The 20234-nt window shown below is 42.1% G+C and overlaps 1 protein-coding gene across 2 annotated transcripts in view; it reads left to right on the forward strand.

The window, feature by feature from the left end:
* Window positions 1-1741: 1741 nt before the first annotated feature.
* Window positions 1742-20234, forward strand: part of SPATS2 (spermatogenesis associated serine rich 2) — a 162278-nt gene continuing 143785 nt past the window's right edge. For both annotated transcript variants that reach the window (XM_049883031.1, XM_049883030.1), the window contains exon 1: window positions 1742-2094. The gene's annotated coding sequence lies outside the window, so the exon portion shown is untranslated. The remainder of the gene's footprint in view (window positions 2095-20234) is intronic.

The following is a 20234-nucleotide window of genomic DNA, read 5'->3' on the forward strand; positions in this document are numbered from 1 at the left end:
AAGTATCAACCCAGATAGGGAAGTCACAAATAAATCATAGCTAAAACCCTGAAATTTTAAGAGCTACATGCTTAAAAACATTATGTAATCCTTGCCAAAATGATATATAAGCTCTTATGTAAAAATCGCTTTTGGGGGACTCCATAAAGGACAGCCTGTGTTGCTGTCGGTGTCCTCCCATTGGTGTCACCTCGTAATAAACTTTCTCTTTCTGATTTGGAGCATGTTTCATTGGCTCGACTGCTCCAGGGCATGGACCCCAATCGGGTAACATGAGGATGGCACAGGACCGGGCAGTGCTTCCTTGTGTTGTTCCTAGGGATGCCGTGAATGGGAACCAACTCCAAGGCACATAATAACAACATAAAGAGAAATGAATTCCTGATACATGCTACAACATGGATCAACCTTGAAAATATTATGCTGAGTGAGATCGGTCAGTCACAAAAGGACAAATATTGTTTGAACCCACTTATATGAAATAGGCAAGTGTATATATCAATTGCACTGGGTTTTTTTTTTTTTTTATAGAGACCAAAACTTATTAGTGATCACCAGGAGTGGGAGGGAGGGGGAAACGGGAAGTCATTGCTTAGGAGGCACCGAGATTTTGTTATTGGTGGTGGACTAATTTGGGAAAAGGATAGTAGTAATAGTTGCACAACATGATGAACATAGTCAAATGTCACTGGATTGTACATGTAAAAATCGAATTATCAAGTGTTTTAAGTGTATTTTTACCACATGCAGAAAAAGAACACGGGGACAGACTCTTGATTAATCTTTTCAGTGCTGATTGTCTCAGTCCTAGCCTCTCCTAATAGAACACTGACCAAGCGACAACGGGTGGGTGCCTGACACATGCAGGTCACTGCCTCTAAAGATGCACAGGTTACATACGGTGACAGGTGCGTGGCTGACTGCAGCCACATAGACGGCCGCAGACCCCTAAGCAGACCAGAAATCCGACTCAGAAATTGACTAGGGCAGTGTGTCTGCAGACGTCTCCAAAGTGGAGAACCCCCAATCGCCCCAAGGATATTCTAGGCTTGGCCAGGGCACCGCACTCTCCCCCTCCCGTGGCCTCCTGCGACTGCCAGGAGGCTGAGCGGCCGCGTGGCCCGCAGGTCCCCGCGTTTCCCTCAGCCGGAGGCTCTGAAATGGCTTTCTTAGGTAAAACGTGGGTCAGGAAGAAGGTGAAAAGGAAAAGTGGCAGAAAGTCCTCGGGGCTGGAGTCCTGAGCAGTACAGAAAAGGGCCCGAGACTCTATCCCTGACCGGAAGTACAGCGAGAGGCTTCTCTCGAGGTTCCCCTCGAGGGGTTAGCCTTCGGCAACCTCCGGGGGAGTTTCGGCTCTTTCCGTCAGTTCCCTCTCCGAGCCTCCATCCCCATGCCGCCCCGCGTTTTCTGGACAGGGGCTGTTTTACAAGCAGACGCAAGCTCGTGTTGCACTCTTTCTACTTCCCATCTATTTTGTCCCCGGCCCACCCCTCCTGCCCTCTCCCTTTCTCTGTAATTCCCAATCTCCGGCGACGCGCGAGATCCCTCAATTTAGGTGCGCGACCTGGTGGGCAGTGCGAGGCGCGAGGGACCAGGTCGCAAGAGAAGCGATCTCTGCCTCGCGCCTCTCCACTCGACGGTCTCCAGCGCGCGTGCCTCCTGCCGTTCGGGTCTCGCTCGCGCGCCCGTTGGCTCCAACGGCCGCGAGCTCTACGTGCCGGGTTCGCGCCGGCGCGAGCACGCGCCTTGCGCGCTGGCTGGCTGGCGCGCACGCGTCTGAGCGGACGCCGGGGCGGGGCAGACAGCTCGAGCCCCGGGAAGGGTCGGTGTGGATCGGCTGGCACTCCGGCCCCCAGCGGTGGCTGCGATTCCCAGCCCGCCGCCGGGCCGTGGAGGCAAGCGGGGAAAGGCGGCGGTGGGGGCGGGGCGGCGCCCGGCTCTGGGAGAGCTGGGGGAGGAGCGCGGCGGCGGCGGCGGCTCTGGAAGAGGAGGAGAAGGAGGCGGAGGATTTCTTTTCCTCTTCTCAGACCCCGGAGCGTCCCAGACACAGAGCCCGGAACTGGGGGACGTGGCGACTGCGGGGGAGCCGAGTAGGTGAGGCTGGGGTGTGAGTTGGAGGGGTTGGCGGGGGCTAGAGGAGGGCACAGGGGTGCAGAGAGCGGGCTTGGGGGAGGACAAAGGGGGAGGGGGCAGCTATTGGGGGAGGGGACACGGAGAAGAGGGGAACGTGAACCCTTTGGGACCTGGAGTGCTCAGAGGGTTGAAGATTTCTTGGAGCCAGTGGGGGCGGGCGAGGCACACGGGTCCGAGTTCGGGGGTTTCCAGAGGGATAGGCCGGGGAAACAAAAGAGTGAAGGGGGACTCTGGTGTGAGCGTGTGTGGGGTGTTGGATTTTAAGAAATAACGAGAGGGATCGAAAAGAATGAAAGAATGAGTCATTTAGGATGAGAAGTACGATGAATTGGGAATGCATTGGCATGCGTAAGGTCATTTGCGTGGTGTCCGAGGTCCTTAGGATTTGCGGGCAATAATTGGACTTGAAAATAAGGGCTAGAAGGCATTATTGGAATGGGGGGAGGGGTAACGGAATGAGAAGTAAGGGGAAAAAAAATAAGGAAAAAGGGGCAGAGAAATACGATAGAAGTGGCTTGGGCTTGAATTAAAGCAGAGGGTAGACCCAGTGAGAGAACATAGGATAGGTGAACCACAGTGGCATCTTTTAGTTCATCTAGGATGATTGGGTTCTTTTAGAAGGTGGATTTTTCTTAGGCTTGTCTCTTTGCTAAGGAGTACAAACCACTCCTTTAATGATTTGGTTATCACTTTTTTTCAGTGATAAAGTATGCCTGTAATATTTATTTTCTCTCTATTCAGCAGGTTACTGTACGTAATTTACGTGTGATTAATGAAGCAGAAGAGGACAGATCACCAAAAATAGGCATCTTGCTCTGAGTTAGGTCATTGGTAATGCAGAGTTCAGGGTATTGGGGAAAACCAAGAGTTTGCTTCCTTTCTTCTTTTTTTTTTTCCAATGGAGCAAAAGGTGATTAATAGCTTTGATAAATCCAAGTTATCTGTACTTTGTTAGAACTGCAGTTTCTCACTGAGAAATGTTTATGTATCATCTGTTATTGGTTTCATGCTAACGGGAAAGAGTTTGGGTTCTGCCTCAAGAAATTGTGTCTTGATGTGGATTTCAAATTATCAGGCTGCCTCATCCAGTTTGAATTACGGTGATTTGAGAAAATTGTGGAAAAGTTTCTGGGTTATAATTTTTGCATATCCTTTGGATTTCCAGACCAAATATGGACGATTACTGATTTTGAGATTATAGTTAGCATTATGTGTTCATAATTAAAAAATAAAAAATTTTTTAAAAATTATGAACACATAATGCTAACTGTAATCTCAAAATCAGTAATGTGTTCATAATTAGTCTGTTAATCTTTTTATTTGTTGGGTATTTAAGTTTTGCTGACTCATAAGATTTCTGGGAATTCATAGTTTATAATTCTCAGATCGTAGCGTTTTTTTAGCGTTAGGCTGCTTTACAAAGGTTCAAAAGTAGTGTTCTAAATTGTCACTTTTCATATACTATATGTTGTAAAAACTGAAAAAAAGGAAGAATGAGTGCAGTATCCTTATTAATGATAATATGGCTCTTTATTGACCTCTTACGAAGGTGCTAAATTTTTTTGCATGCATTATCTCATTTAATTTAATCCTTACGATAACTCTGTAAGATACATACTCCCATTTCCTGTTTTATAAATTATGAGGTTAAGTAACTTACTTAGGTCACAGAGCTAGTAAATAACAAAGCTGGATTCAGACCAGCTCTGTTGAAGGCCTTCTTCACTGCCTGGTTTTCTTCCTGTACTGCTGCGCCCCGCCCCATCTTGGTTGTAGTGCAAGCAGTATGAATTGATCGAAATTTGGGTCTGATGTGATCATAGTGATTTAGATGGAGATTGGGTTAGTGGGCTACATCTGTAGAGTTTATTGAAGGTTTATTGCTTCTGTGATTTAACAAACTTCTCAAGTCCTGAAAATAGCTTCTGGGATCCTAAAAGCATCATCTTGCTGTGAGCTTGTCCTGTGAGCACACTTACTTTTCTGTTTGGTCTAGTGTACCGCTGAAGTCCTGTGCATATGTGGCACTCTTCCTTGTAGAAGTCAAGACAGCCAGTTGTGAACCCACACCAATTAACTTTGGAAGACAATTGAAAACTGCTGAGTGCTCAAGTGCCCTCCAAAAGCACCTGTTGAGTCCACAGTTGGTACTGGCATTACCTCTAAATATAGACAGGATCCTCTTAGAAACTGGGAGTGAAGCAGCTGGGGTCTGGGGAAGAGTGGTAGGTTACTGGCCAAAACATCAGCATAGTCTCTAGAGGCTGATCCAGGAGTAGCAAAGGGCTGTGGATACTAGTGAATGGCAGGAGGAGAGGGAATTTGTATTTGTTGAGCATTTATGTATTCCAGGCATTGAACTCGGGGTTTATATATGTTACCTTGTAAGATCTTTAAACAGCCCTTATAAAAAAAAAAAAAAAACCAAACCCAGTGCTGTCGAGTCGATTCCGACTCATAGCGACCCTATAGGACAGAGGAAAACTGCCCCATAGAGTTTCCAAGGAGTGCCTGGTGAATTTGAACTGCCGACCATTTGGTTAGCAGCCGTAGCCCTTAACCATTACGCCACCAGGGTTTCCAACCCTTATAAGTCATAAGTATTATCCCCTTTTTTTCAGATGAGACTCAGAAAGTTTCAGTAACTTACACGAGGTTACTCAATAATGGCTGTGAAGGAAGTTTGTATGTACTTTTTTTTTGCTGCTTGTACTTACCCACAGCAAAGCCAATATTGTAAAGAAGTAGGGAACGAAAAGTCATTCTTTAGGATCTACTTTGCCTCTGTGTTTGAAGTAAAACTGATTATTTCAGTGTTGGCTGCTTCCATGGGAGACCAGAAGGAAAAGGTTGTATTTTTCTGATTTAACTCTTGGGAAGGGGAGCCCATTTATTATATTAGCAAATGACCTCTGGTAGGATAGAATTTACTTTGGTTCCTTAGTGTCTGTTTGCAGCAGCATGAAAGTGGCCTGTCCATCCCTCCCGTTCTGAGTTGTTGATTGTCCAGGTTAATAACCTAGGCTGTGGAGGATGACAGTGAAGTGTGCGCGTTATGTTCTTGCCATTTTCTTGATAAATTTTGCCACAAAGGTTTGACCATCATTTTTGCTCTTTTACTTTTAAATGGTGATTTTATTATGTGTTCACCTGAAGATAGCATTTGGCCTTGTATATGAGGGATAATGCTTTCTCTGCTGACTTTTCCCGTACTGTTAGCAGGGTAATTATACTGAAAATGATTCAAAAGGAAATGTTTTATCCAGGTTTCATGGCTCTCAGCTTCTGCCTCCATATGTTTAAGTATCATGACATCTGATTAAAGTACATTTCAACTTAGCAATAAATGTACTTAAGCTTTTTTTTCTTTAATACTGTTGTATTGTTTTTTGGTGAAAGTTTACACAGCAAGTTAGATTCCCATTTGACAATTTCCACATAAATTGTTCAGTGACATTAGTTACATTTATCCCAATCTGCTGACATTGTCTTTTTTGAACAGTTTCTACAGGTACAATTTAGTGACATTGATTAATTCTTTGAGTTGTGCAGCCCTTCTCACACTTCTGAGTTGTTCCTCCCTCATTAACATAAACTCATTGCTTGTGAAGTACCTATCTGATCTTTTAAGATGCTGTTGTCAGTTTGATCCCATATAGATTTTAAAAGAGCATAATGCTCAAGGCAGGCCTTTTTAGCTAGTTAAGCTAAATATTGTTTGATTTTAAGAAGACTTCAAGGGATATTTTTGATTTAAGGTTTAAAGATTATCTCAGGGCGGTAGTTTCAGGGGTTCATCCAACCTTTATGGCTCCAGGAAGTCTGGAGTCCATGCGAATTTGAAATTCTGTTCTACATTTCCCGCCTTTTCATCAGGATTCTTTTATGGAATCTTTGATCAAAATTTTCGGTAGTGGTAGCCAGGCACCATCCAGTTCTTCAGGTCTCATGGCAAAGGAGGGAGTTATTCATGGAGGCAGTTAGTCACACATTCCATATCCTCCTCCTATTCCTGACTGCCCTTCTTCCTCTGTTGCTACAGGTGAATAGAGACCGATTGTTGTGTCTCGAATGGCCCTTTGCAAGCTTTTAAGACCCCAGGCACTATGCAGTGAACTAGGAGGTAGGACAGGAGCACTAAACATGTTATTAGGCCAATTAACTGGGATGTCCCTTGAATCTATGACCCTTAACGACAAATCCAAGGAACTAAATCCCATGAGGTGTTTGGCTGTAATTAAGCAGTGTTAGCAGCTACTTTTTTGTTGTTCTGAATATATTTATCACACATCTTTTGCCAAGTCAGTGTTTTACAGATGTGCAATTTATTGACCGCAGTTAAAAATAATCGACTGTGCAACCCTATCCTTAATCAATGCAATTTTTCTATCACTGTTAACCCTCCCTTTTTCCCCCTCCCTTCCACCCTGGTAACCACTAATAAACTTTGGTCTCTATACATTTGCCTTTTCTTACCCTTTTAGATAAGTGATGTTGTACAATATTTGTCCTTTTGTTATGGGCTTATTTTGCTCAGCATAATGTCTTCAGGCTCCATCCATACTGTAGGATATATCAAGACTTCATTTCTCTTACTCGCTGAGTAGTGTTCCATTGTATATATGTACCACATTTTGTTTATCCATTCATCTGTTGATGGGCATTTAGATTGTTTCCACCCTTGGCTGTTGTGAATAGTGCTGCAATGAATATTTGTTTAAAAGTCTCTTTTTGAGTCTCTACTTTCAAGTCTTTTGGGTGTATACCTAGGAGTGGAATTGTTGGGTCGTAGGGTAGTTCTATTTTTAGTTTTTTGAAGAACTGCCCCACTGTTTTCCCAATGGTTGTAACATTTTGCATTCCCACCAGCAATGGATAAGGGTTCCAGTTTCCCCATATCCTTGCCAACGTTCTTTATTTTCTGGTTCTTTGATCTTAGCCATCCTGTTAGGTGCCGGTGAGTTGATTACAACTCATAGCAACCCTGCGTGCAACAGAACGAAACTCTGCCCATCCTGCATCGTCCTCAAAATTGTTGCTGTGTTTGAACCCATTGTTGCAGCCACTGTGTCAGTCCGTCTCACTGAGGGTCTTCCTCTTTTTCACTGACCCTCTACTTTACCAAGCATGATGTTCTTCTCCAGGAACTTGTCCCTCCTGATAACATGTCCAAAGTGGGTAAGATGAAGTCTCACCATCCTTGCTTCTAAGGAGCATTTTAGCTGTACTTCTTCCAAGATAGATTCGTTCGTTCTTTTGACAGCCCATGGTATATTCAGTATTCTTCACCAACACCATAATTCTTTGGTCTTCCTTATTCATTGTCCAACTGTATGCATCTGAGGCAGTTGAAAATACCATGGCTTGGGTCAGGCACACCTTAATCTTCAAAGTGACCACTTTGCTTTTTAATGCTTTAAAGAGGTCTTTTGCAGCAGATTTGCCTAATGCAAAACATCGTTTGATTTCTTGACTGCTGCTTCCATGGGCATTGATTGTGGATCCAAGTAAAAATGAAATCCTTGACACTTCAATATTTTCTGTTTATCATGATGTTGCATGATAGCCATCCTAGTGGGAGTGAAATGGTATCTCATTGTGGTTTTGATTTGCATCTCTCTGATGGCTAAGGAAGCTGAACATCTTTTCATGTATTTGATGGCCATTTGAATGTTCTCTTCGGTAAAATGTCTATTCATGTCCTTTGCCCATTTTATGATTGGGTTATTTTTCTTTTTGTCGTTAAGTTGTTGAAGTATTATATATTTTTTGGTTATTAGATTCTTAGTGGATATATGGTTTCCAAAGATATTCTCCCGTTTGGTAACCTGTCTTTTCACTTTTTTGGTAAAGTGTTTTGATGAACAGAAGTTTTTAATTTTTACAGGTCCCATTTATTTATTTTGTCTTTTGCTGTTTGTGCTTTTGTTATTATATTAGATGATCCATTTTGAAAGCTGTGCCTGACAGCATTGCCCTTGTTTGTTCTCCGAAGAGCTTTACGGTTTTAGTTTGCACATTTAAATCTTTATCCACTTTGAATTTGTTTTTGTGTATGGTGTGAGGCACGGATCATGTTTCATTTTTCTGTATGCAGTAAATGTGCTGTTGAAAATCTTTTGGACAATTTAGCTGGTGAAGAAAATGGGAGTTTCTGTTATGAAGTGTGAAATGTATCCATTATGAAAGAAACCATTTGTTCTGTACAGATCTTTCCAGCCATACCTGCAAATGTGGATGATAATCTTAAGGTTGTCTGTGTGTGTTTTTGAAAAATGTGTCAATAGTGTAGAGCATTTTCATTTCACTTTGCTGCGTTTTATTGAAATTCACACATACTGTACATGTGTGAGCTGGCTGGCTACTGCTTATATTCTGTATCCTTTTTTCGTTCATGGAAAAAAGTTTTGAGTGTCTGCTGTATGCTTTAAATATTTCAAGCAGGTAGCTTCTTGAAAGGGACAGGACGGGAAGTAAAATTGGCTGAAGTCATTTGATTCCATTCTTTTTTTTTTTTTAATTTTTATTGTGCTTTAAGTGAAAGTTTACAAATCAAGGCTGATTCCATTCTATACCCATTCATCTCTGTGTGTGCGCACATGCGCGCGTGTGTGTATAGTTACAGTATATGAGAGAGAGAATTTTATTTTTACTATTTGAAATAGTTTGGAATAACTGCAGACTGGATAGGTCTAGCTTCCCATTTCATTTTTTTCTAAATGTCACAGGGAGGTTAATTATCCCTACATCTTGCTTCTTGAGATTATTGGGCTACAAATGGCCATCAGTCCCACACTGTCATTTTCTGGGGGTCTCAGAGGAGATTTCGTAGACTCACACTTACTTTGGAAGTGGCCTGCCTGCATCCCAGGGTCAACATCCATTCAGTTGAATTGGTACTGAAATATTTCTGAAGATTTAAAGTTTGTAAACATCTCATCTTTATGGGTGGTGCAAACAATTAAGCACTCGACTATTAATCAGACCCACACAGAGGTGCCTTGGAAGGAAGTCCTGGTGATCTGCTTCCAAAAGGTCACAGCTTGAAAACCCTATGGAGCACAGTTCTATTCTGACACACATGAGGTCACCATGTGTTGGAGTTGACTGGACAGCGACTAACGAGAACAAACACCTCATCTTTATTTATTTTTTTGATTCTTTTTTTTTAAATTTTACTGTGCTTTAAGTGAAAGTTTACAAATCAAGTCAGCCTCTCATATAAAACCTCATATACAGCTTGCTATATACTCCTGGAAACCGTGGTGGTGTAGTGGTTAAGTGCTACGGCTGCTAAGCAAAGGGCCAGCAGTTTAAATCCGTCAGGCACTCCTTGGAAACTCTATGGGGCAGTTCTACTCTATCCTGTAGGGTCGCTATGAGTCGGAATTGACTCGATGGCACTGGGTTTGGTTTTTTTGTTTTTTATATACTCCTAGTTGCTCTCCCCCCAGTGAGACAGCATATTCCTTCTCTCTACCCTGTATTTCCGTGTCCATTCAGCCAGCTTCTGTCCCCCTTGGCCTTTTCATCTTTCCTCCAGACAGGAGCTGTCCACATAGCCTCATGTGTCTACTTGAGTCAAGAAGCTTACTCCTTACCAGTATCATTTTCTGTCTTATAGTCCAGTCCAATCCCTGTCTGAAGAGTTGGTTTTGGGAATGGTTCCAGTCTTGGGCTAACGGAAGGTTTGGAGAGCATGGCCTCTGGGGTCCTTGTAGTCTCAGTCAGACTATTAAGTCTGGACTTTTTATGAGAATTTGAAGTCTGCATCCCACTGCTCCCTGCTCCTTCAGGGATTTTCTGTTGTGTTCCCTGTCAGGGGAGTCATTAGTTGTAGCCGGGCACCATCTAGTTCTTCTGGTCTCAGGCTAATGTAGACTCTAATTTATGTGGCCCATTCTTACTCCTGGGCTCATACTTACCTTGTGTCTTCAGCGTTCTTCATTCTCCTTTGCTCCATGTGTGTTGAAACCAATTGATGGCCACTTGCTTGCGTTTAGGACTCCAGACGCCACTCTCCAAAATGGGATGCAGAATGTTTTCTTAATAGATTTAATTATGCCAGTTGACCTAGATGTCCCCTGAAACTATGGTCCCCAAACCCTCGCCCTGCTATGCTGGCCTTCGAAGCATTCAATTTATCCAGGAAACTTCTTTGCTTTTGGTTTAGTCCAGTTGTGTTGACCTCTCCTGTATTGTGAAACACCTCATCCTTAGGTTGCCGGATAATTAAGGATTGTCCAGAGGCTGGCATTCAGTCTGCGTATTCAAATCCACCATGATGCTCTGTAGGAGTGGGTTCCTGAGATACACATCACCTATACAGATTTTGCATCAGCCAGAGGCCCCTAAAACATTCTGCAGAGTCTAAGGATATAACCATTAGCTTGAAGGCAGTCATTGTCCAATGGCTAATTTGTGTTTAGACACAAGTTGATTGGCGGTTTTTGGGGATCTTCAGTGATCATGTAGGGCTTCTTACTGGCATAAGCCTTAAATAACAACAACGTCAGATTGCTGGTAAGGAGACGTTTTCGCTACTTAATTAACAAAGTGACATGATTACTAGTGTGTGTGTTTTCTTCTTTAGAATTGGCCAAAGGGTATTTGCGCCTCTGGGTGACACTAAAAACCAAAAGGTTGGTTGTTCAAACCAACCCACAGGTGTCTTGAAAGAAAGGTCTGATGATCTGCTTCTGAAAGGCCACAGCCTTGAAAATCTTATGTAGTGCAGCTCTACTATGCACACATGGGGTTGCCATGAGTCATAATTACTTGATGGCAACTGATTTGGTTTTGGTTTAAACGGTATTTGGGACTGAGGAGAAGGAAGTTTGTGATGAGGCCATTATATGATTGTGAGTGACTCCAGGTAATAAGTGAATGTGTCTTGTACTTGAAGATGCTGCCAATGACGTTACTTCCATTTGACCTGGACACAACTGAAAAGATGAATTTGTAAAGCCTGCAGTCTTTCCTATCTTCAGTACGTGTGTTATGCCCAGTAGTAAATGACTTGCTGCTGTTTTTTTTTTTTTAATAATTTTTATTGTGCTTTAAGTGAAAGTTTACAAATCAAGTCAGTCTCTCACACAAAAACCCATATACACCTTGCTACACACTCCCAATTTTTTTTTTTTTCACACTCCCAATTACTCTCCCCCTAATGAGACAGCCTGCTCTCTCCCTCCACTCTCTCTTTTCGTGTCCTTTTTGCCAGCTTCTAATCCCCTCCACCCTCTTATCTCTCCTCCAGGCAGGAGATGCCAACATAGTCTCAAGTGTCCACCTGCATCCCTCTCCAACCCATTGTCCAGTCCAATCCACGTCTAAAGAGTTGGCTTCTGGAATGGTTCCTGTCCTGGGGCAACAGAAGGTCTGGGGGCCATGACCAGCGGGGTCCTTCCAGTCTCAGTCAGACCATTAAGTCTGGTCTTACGAGAATTTGGGGTCTGCATCCCACTGCTGTCCTGCTCCCTCAGGGGTTCTCTGTTGTGTTCCCTGTCAGGGCAGTCATCGGTTGTAGCCGGGCACCATGTAGTTCTTCTGGTCTCAGGATGATGTAAGTCTCTGGTTCATGTGGCCCTTTCTCTCTCTTGGGCTAGTAATCACCTTGTGTCCTTGGTGTTCTTCATTCCCCTTTGATCCAGGTGGGTTGAGACCAATTGATGCATCTTAGATGGCTGCTTGCTAGACTTGCTGTTGTTCTAAGGCCACCCTTAGTAACAGCAATACTTTTTCTTAAAATTGAAACCTTGAGTGGTGCAAACAGTTAATGTGCTTAGCTGCTAATCAATAGGTTGGAGGTTTGAGTCTGCCCAAGAGGTGCTTCAGAAGAAAGCCCTGCCGATCTACTTCCAAAAAATCAGCCGTTGAAATCCTTGTGGAGCACAGCTCTTCTCTCACATGCATGGGGTCGCCATGAGTTGGAACGGACTCAACCGTGACCGGTTTCCTTAAATTGGCCTCTTGGTCTCTGTTTGCAACATGTCAATGTAAGAAGCCCACTACTTGGTTAGCTTCTTGACCATTTAGTATTGTTACATTGATTCAAAGTGTGCATTAGTTTGTGGTGAAAGTGACTTTTCCACTTACTTTGTATGGTTATTGTCTTAGATCTTTATAGTAAATTGTCTTGATAGGTTATCTGCATATCCTTCATGAGCCCTCAGTTCAAGGATCTCATCATGAGAAGCTCCGTCATATTTGATGAAAACAGTGAAACTTGCCTATAATAAATACGGAATGATGGGAAGCCAAGGTATTGTACCCGAACAGTAGATGGTATGGAACTATGTCAGCCATTTAGTTTAGATCCAAACTTGATGTTTTGTTATATCTTACTAGTCAGTTGCATTGAAGGCATTGGTGAAAAGCAAGTCTCCAGAAATTGTGACCGAATACCGTTTGAGATGTTTCTTTAAACGGACGCATTGCTGGGGGTGCTTACTTCTCTATGCCAAGAATTTTGGAGGACAACTGCCTGGCCAACTGATTGGAAGAGATCCATATTTGAGCCCATTCCCAGGGAAGATAATCCAACAGAATGTGAAAATTATTGAACAATATCATTAATATTACGTATAAGTAAAATTATGCTGAAAATCATTCAAAAGCAGTTGCAGTAGTACATCGATAGGGAACTGTCGTAAATTCAAGCTGGATTCAGAAGAGGACGTGGAAACCAGGAATATCATTGCTGATGTCAGGTGGATCTTGGCTGAAAACAGAATGTGACTATGCAAAGGCATTCAACTGTGTGGATCATAACAAATTACTGATAATACTGCGAAGAATTGGAATTCCAGAACTTTATTTTGCTGACATGGAGCCTGTACATAGACCAAGAGGCAGTCGTTCAAACAGAACAATGGGATACCTACCGCGTGGTTTAAAGTCGGGAATGGAATGCGTCAAGGTTGTATCCTTTCACCATACTTATTCCATCTGTATGCTGAGCAAACAGGCCGAGAAGCTGGACTGTATGAAGAAGAATGTGGCATCAGGATTGGAGGAAGACGTATTAACAACCTGCAATATGCAGGTGACATAACCTTGCTTGCTGAAAGCAAAGAGGACTTGAAGCACTTACTGATGAAAATCAAAGATTACAGCCTTTCGTATAGATTGCACCTCAGAATAAGAAAACAAAAATCTTCACACCTGGACCAGTAAACAACATCATGATAAATGGAAAAAATATTAAAGTTGTCAAGGACTTCATTTTACTTGGATCCACAGTCAGTGCCCATGGAAGCAGCAGTCAAGAAATCAAACGATGTATTATTGCATTTGGCAAATCTGCAAAAGACTCCTTTAAAGTGTTAAAAAACAAAGATGTCACTTTGAGGACTAAGGTGTGCCTGACTGAAGCAGTGATTTTTCAGTCATCTCATACGTGCGAAAGCTGAACAGTGAATAAGATTCAGAATTGACACCTTTGAATTATGGTGTTGGCAAAGAATATTGAATATATCCTGGACTGCCAGAAGAATGAACAAATATGTCTTGGAAAAAGTGCAGCCAGAATGCTCCTTGGAAGCAAGGATGGTGAGACTTCGTCTCACATACTTTGGACGTATTATCAGGAGGGACCAGTCCCTGGGGAAGAACTTCATGCTTGGTAAAGTACAGGGCCACCGAAAAGAGGCAGACCCTTGATGAGGGTGGATTGTCACAGTGGTTGTAACAATGGGCTCAAGTATAACAACCATTACGAGGCTGCTGCCGGACCAGGCAGTGTTTCATTGTGTCGTACGTAGCGTTGCTATGAGTCTGAACCGACTTGATAGTACCTAACGATGACAACAGCAGTCAGTATACACTCTAGGTTTCTTAAGATGGTTATCTAATTCCTTGTTGACAATGCTGTAGCAAGGCTTAGTTGGGTGATCTTTTTCACCTTTGTCCCTACTCAAAGGTTGTATGTATATAGACCTTTTAAAAGTTGATATTTGACATTTGTCATTAGTCTCTTAGCCCATAATATTATGACGATCTTGTAAGTTAGACCGTAAGGTATTATTACGTGATGTTATAGTAATTTGGGAGCACAGGAGACAACACAGGATTACTAAAGATGTGTTTGGGTATCTAGCTTGTTGAGGTAGAAAAAGCTGAAAAAGGAGGGAGATTGGTTACTGTCATCCTGATTACTTGTTACCTGAAATCTTAACATTTCAGTAAGATTAAGTAGAATTATATTCCATTTTTTTAAAAATAATTTTTATTGAGCTTTAAGTGAACGTTTACAAATCACGTCAGTCTGTCACATATAGGCTTATATACACCTTACTCCATACTCCCACTTAACTCTACCCCTAATGAGTCAGCCCTTCCAGTCTCTCCTTTCATGACAATTTTGCCAGTTTCTAACCCTCTCTACCCTCCTATCTCCCCTCCAGACAGGAGATGCCAACACAAGTGTCCACCTGATACAAGTAGCTCACTCTTCATCAGCATCTCTCTTCAACCCATTGTCCAGTCCCTTCCATGTCTGATGAGTTGTCTTTGGGAATGGTTCCTGTCCTGGGCCAACAGAAGGTTTGGGGACCATGACCGCTGGGATTCCTCTAGTCTCAGTCAGACCATTTAGTCTAGTCTTTTTTTTTTTTTTTAACGAGAATTTGGGGTCTGCATCCCACTATTCTCCTGCTCCCTCGGGGGTTCTCTGTTGTGCTCCCTGTCAGGGCAGTCATCGGTTGTGGCCGGGCACCATGTAGTCCTTCTGGTCTCAGGATGATGTAAGTCTCTGGTTCATGTGGCCCTTTCTGTCTCTTGGGCTCATAGTTACCATGTGACCTTGGTGTTCTTCATTTTCCTTTGATCCAGGTGGGTTGAGACCAATTGATGCATCTTAGCTGGCCGCTTGTTAGCATTTAAGACCTCAGATGCCACATTTCAAAGGGGGATGCAGATATATTCCATTTTTACAGTATTACATTTTTTGATTGGCTAGTAAGTCTGAGGACACATGCTCCTTTCACATTCTGCTGGCCGGTCATTTCCATTGTAAAACAGCCCCAAGAATATTATTAAGCTTCTTGGCAGGTGAACTTTTTGATGCGTGAATTGGGGATCTACTGAATGGCATTAGTTATGATTAGGCCGATACTGATAGTATATTCATAATATTTCCATGTTCTTATATTTTCCCTTAAATTCCTTATTAAAATAGGGAAATGGATAACATCTTGATTAAGAATACAAGCTGTTGGGTACACATATCTGGCTTTGAATCTCTACTGTTCGGTTTGCTTGCTTTGTGGACTTGGATAAAACCCAAAAACCCATTTCCCTTGAGTCGATTCCTACTCATAGCGACCCTATAGGACAGAGTAGAACTACCCCATAGGGTTTCCAAGGCTGTAATCTTTATGGAAGCAGACTGCCATACCTTTCTCCCGTGGAATGGCTGGTGGATTCAAACTGCCGACCTTTGGTTTGCAGCTGCCACTGTGCCACCAGGGCTGCATGGACCTGCTTAAGGCATTTAACTTCTCTGGTCCTGTGTTTCTGTATCTGCAAACAGAGTTGTACTGACTCTTAGAATTGTTTTTTTACGTGAAATTCACATGGCATAAAATTAACCATTTTAAAGTAGATAGTTCAATTGCATTTAGTACCTTCACAAGGTTGTGTAATCATTACCTCTGGAACTTTTTATTTTTTTACCAACCGTAAAGGAGACCCCATACCCATTAAGCAGCCACTCCCTATTTCCACCTGCCCCCATCCCTCGCAGCCTCTAATCTGCTGTCTCTGGATTGACCTATTCTGGGTATTTCATGTACATGGCATCATGTAATACGTGACCTTTTGTGTTTGGCTTCTTTCCCTTAGCATAATGTTTCCAAGGTTCATCCACATTGTAGCATGTATCAGTGCTTCATTTCTTTTTCTGCCTGAACAGTATTCCATTGTATGGATACACCATAATTTGTTTATCCATTTATCCAATGATGGACATTTGGGAAGGAGCCCTGATGGTGTAATGGTTAAGTGGTTGGCTGCCAAAAGGTCTGCAGTTTGAACCACCAGCCGCACCACAGGAGAAAGACGTGGTAGTCTGCTCCCGTAAAGATTACAGCCTGGGATCCATATGGGGCAATTCTGTTCTGTCCTGTAGGGTCGCTGTGAGTCAAAATCTACTCAACAGCAATGGGTTTGGTTTTTGATTTTGAACATTTGAGTGATTTCCACCTTTTGGCTATAGTTAATAATGTTACTATGAACATTTGTGTACGAGTATTTACTTGAATAACAACAAAAAAACCCTGTTGCGATCATGTCGATTTCAACTTATAGTGACCCTATAGGACAGTAGAACTGCCCTATAGTGTTTCCAAGGAGTGGCTGGTGGATTCAAACCACTGACCTTTTGATTAGCAGCTGAGCTCTTAACCACTGCACCACCAGGGCTTCGTATTTATTTGAATGCCTGTTTTCAGTTCTTTTAATTCCTAGGAATGGAATTGCTGGATCATATAGTAATTCTATGTTTAACTTTATTATTGTGAAAATATACATTCCAAAACATTTGTGAGTTCACCCAGCAGCTCCATTATCACTCTCCTTTTCTGAGTTATTCTGCCACCGTTAGCATAAACTCAATGCCCCATAAGCAAAAACTTCCCTTTGCCCCCTCCCTCCCACCCCTGGTAACCACTAACAATCCTTGCTTATCTCATATAAGATTGTACAGCATTTGTCCTTTTATGACTGACTTATTTACTCAACTTAATGTTCTCAAAGTTCGTCCCTGTTGTGGCATCTCTCAGGACTTCATTTCTCTTTATGGCCGAGTAACATCCCATTATATGTGTAACACCACATTTTGCTTATCCATTCACTTGTTGATGGACATTTCTGTTGTTTCTACCTTTCGGCTGTAGTGAACATTGGTGCACAGGTTTCTGTTTGCATTCCTGCTTTCAGCTCTTTCGGGTATGTACCTAGGGTTGGGATTCTATGTTCAACTTTTTGAGGAACCGCTGAACTGTTTTCCACAGGGACTGTACCATTTTATATTTCCTCTAGCAATGGATGAGGGTTCCAATTTCTCCACGTCCTTGCCAACACCTGTTTCTTTCCCTTTTCTTTTTAATCATTGCCTTTCTAAAGGGGGTGAGGTAGTATCTCATTGTGGTTTTGATTTGCGTTTCCCTAATGGCTAATGATGTTGAGCATCTTTTCATGTGGTTGTTGGCCGTTTGAATATCTTCTTTGGTAAAATGTCTGTTCAGATCTTTTGCGTTTTAATTGAGTTGTCATTTTGTTTTTGGGTTATGACTGTTGAATTTTAATGGCCACAAAGCACTTATCTCAGTGAATGCACATAGTATGCACTCAGTAAGCATTAGCTAGTACTGTAATTACAGTTATTTTTGCTACACGTGTCCTGAATTGGAAGGAAACTTTGGCTTTTCCAAACAGGAGTGGAGAGACAACAAAACCTGTCATTTGTTGTAAGAGTTTTAACTCTGTCGGTGTTGATGCTTTGCTTTTAATTGATACTCCCAAATCAAGAAGTTAGAAGCACGTATGCGTAAAATCAGTTTATCTTTGGTAGAAATCAGTACATCATCACTGTTTAATTCATTCCTAAGAACTATAAAGCAATAATGCATCTGGTTGTAGCTGAGATTTAGATCATCTTTCTTCATTCTGTCCTGTTATAAGACATTTGCTGTAAATGCCACAATCAGAATGTTTTGAAAACTGGGCCAAGGAAGCGTTCTTTTTATATTTAATGGTGTGCAGTTGATGTACTACCATTGTTTTTATGCTTATTGCATCTTGGCTTTATGGGCTGGTCATATGAAGAAGATAGACGAGAACGGGAGATGAAAATAATTGTTTAGAATCTTACCCTCCATTCAGGACTGTAGCATCTTGAACTGATTAATGTATTCTACCAGGTTTTTAGGCAGATATACTCATTGCATTATGTCATGATAATGGCCCTGGTGGCAAAATGGTTAAACTGCTAACCAAAAGATTGGCGGTTTGAACCCACCCAGCAGCTCATGGAGGAAAAGACCTGGTGATCTGCTCCTGTAACTAAAAAACTCTGTGGGACAGTTCTGCTCTGTCACATGAGGTTGCTTTGAGTCGGAATCGACTCGAGGGCACCTAACAACAATAATACTAGTTTTCAGCAGAATATACAGAAGACCGCATGCAAGCCTAAATTTGGTTATTTTATTGGAAGATGCAGCAGTGGGAACTGGTGATTATTCAGATCTTTCCTGCAGGCCCCCTCCCCCTGTACTGCTCAACTTTGTTCTTTATACATCAGCTATGAACCCTCCCTGTCTTGTGTGATGCCTCTGTGTCTTTGCTCATTCTTTGACCTCTACCTGGAGTGCCTTCTAAGTTAGGTGACTCCTCAAGCCTTCAGGTCTCTCAGGCAGAATTAAACCCTCCTTCTTTTGGGCTTTTAAATCTTTTACATACTTTCATAGTAGCACTTATCCTAGTGTACTTTTAAAAATGTGCATTAAAAAATTTTTTTGAAAGCAGTGCATGTACATGGCAAACAAAATTGAATGGTACAGAAGTAAATGATGAAAACAGTCTTCCTTGTTTCTGTTCCCCAAAGGCAATTACTGATAGAGATACTCTGTACTGACACAAGAATTTTTATAGCGTATGAAAAAGTTATTTTTTATTGCAAAGTTATTAATGACTATGAAAAATCCAAGCATTGTAAGAATAGAGTGAAAATAGAAAGGTCCCCTTTACCTTGATCCTCAATCTTTGTCCTTAACAAATAACAGTCCCCTCCCCTGATAACATGCCTCTCTTTCCACAAGTAATCTCTGTTATCAGTCTAGTGTATACTCTTCTAGATTGTTTTACTTACTTTTACATACTTATTGTAAAAACTGCTTGGAGGCAGTATCTGACCTCCTCTAAATAACTTCACAAGGGAAAGGAGAATCAAGATCAACAGCCCAAGGTGGGGGTATTAGACATGCCTTTTCTCCGTACCATCTTTACCAATTCTGACACCAACCATCCTTCCCACAGCACGGACTACTTCTCTGCTGGGTTTGATAATTCGTTGAAATGGCCACACACAACTCACAGGTCATACTCATAATTATGGGGTTTATTAGGGAATTAACAGGTTACAATTCAGGCTCAGGAACACTCAGGATATAGTTCTTCTATCAGGACAGCCTCTTCTCAACCGTGCAATCAGGCACACCTCTCCCTGGCCCATGGCCTCTGCCCAGAGGCACTCAGCTTTCTCTGTAGGCTACCTCCTGCTGCCGGGTCTCTGCTGCCAGGTCTCTACTGCCTTCAGCGTTAAGTCTGTCTCTGTCTCCTGCTTCCAGCAGCTTCTCTGCGCAGGGATCCTGGGTCTAAAGGAGGTGCTGGCTCCTGGCTGTTCTTCCTTGGTATTCTCTCTTTCCCGCCTCTGGGGTGGCTTATTTCAAGCCCAGCAGGATGGCAAAACTGGCCAGTCCCCTTGGAGGGCTACAATTACTGTATCTACACAGTCCTGCCCAATCACTTGGGTGGGAGTTAACAAGATCATGGCTAGAAAGACCACACAAAAGTGATCCACCATGCTGCACCTATACAAAAACGTGTATTTTTGTATGTATTATTGTTTTCAGAAAATGGTATATATTATTCTGTAACTCGTTCTTAATATGTCTTGAGGATTTTTTTCATATCAATACATATTAAAAAAACAAACGTTGCCACTGAGTTAATCCCAACTCACGGCAACCTGTATAGGTTCACTTTATTCTTTTAACCTCTGTTGGTGTTTATGTTCATTCCGTAGTATACGTATACCATTTATTTTTAACCATTTCCCAATTGATGGATACATATATATTGTTTTTAACAATGCTTCAGTGAATTTTTTTTAATGTGCTTCTTGGTACATACGTGTGAGTGTTTTGCTTAGGTTGCTAGATGTGAATTGCTGGGTGAAACGGTACGCTCTTCTAAAACTTTTGGTGGATAGCTTTTTATTTTGAAATAATTTTAGGTTTATAAAAGAGTTAACAAAACTAGTACAGAGAGCTCTAGCATTTTTCAAAACTAATAAATCAACATTGGTACAATGCTATTGA

The sequence above is a fragment of the Elephas maximus genome, chromosome 4 (assembly GCF_024166365.1).
Source record: "Elephas maximus indicus isolate mEleMax1 chromosome 4, mEleMax1 primary haplotype, whole genome shotgun sequence".
Taxonomy (NCBI): Eukaryota; Metazoa; Chordata; class Mammalia; order Proboscidea; family Elephantidae; genus Elephas; species Elephas maximus.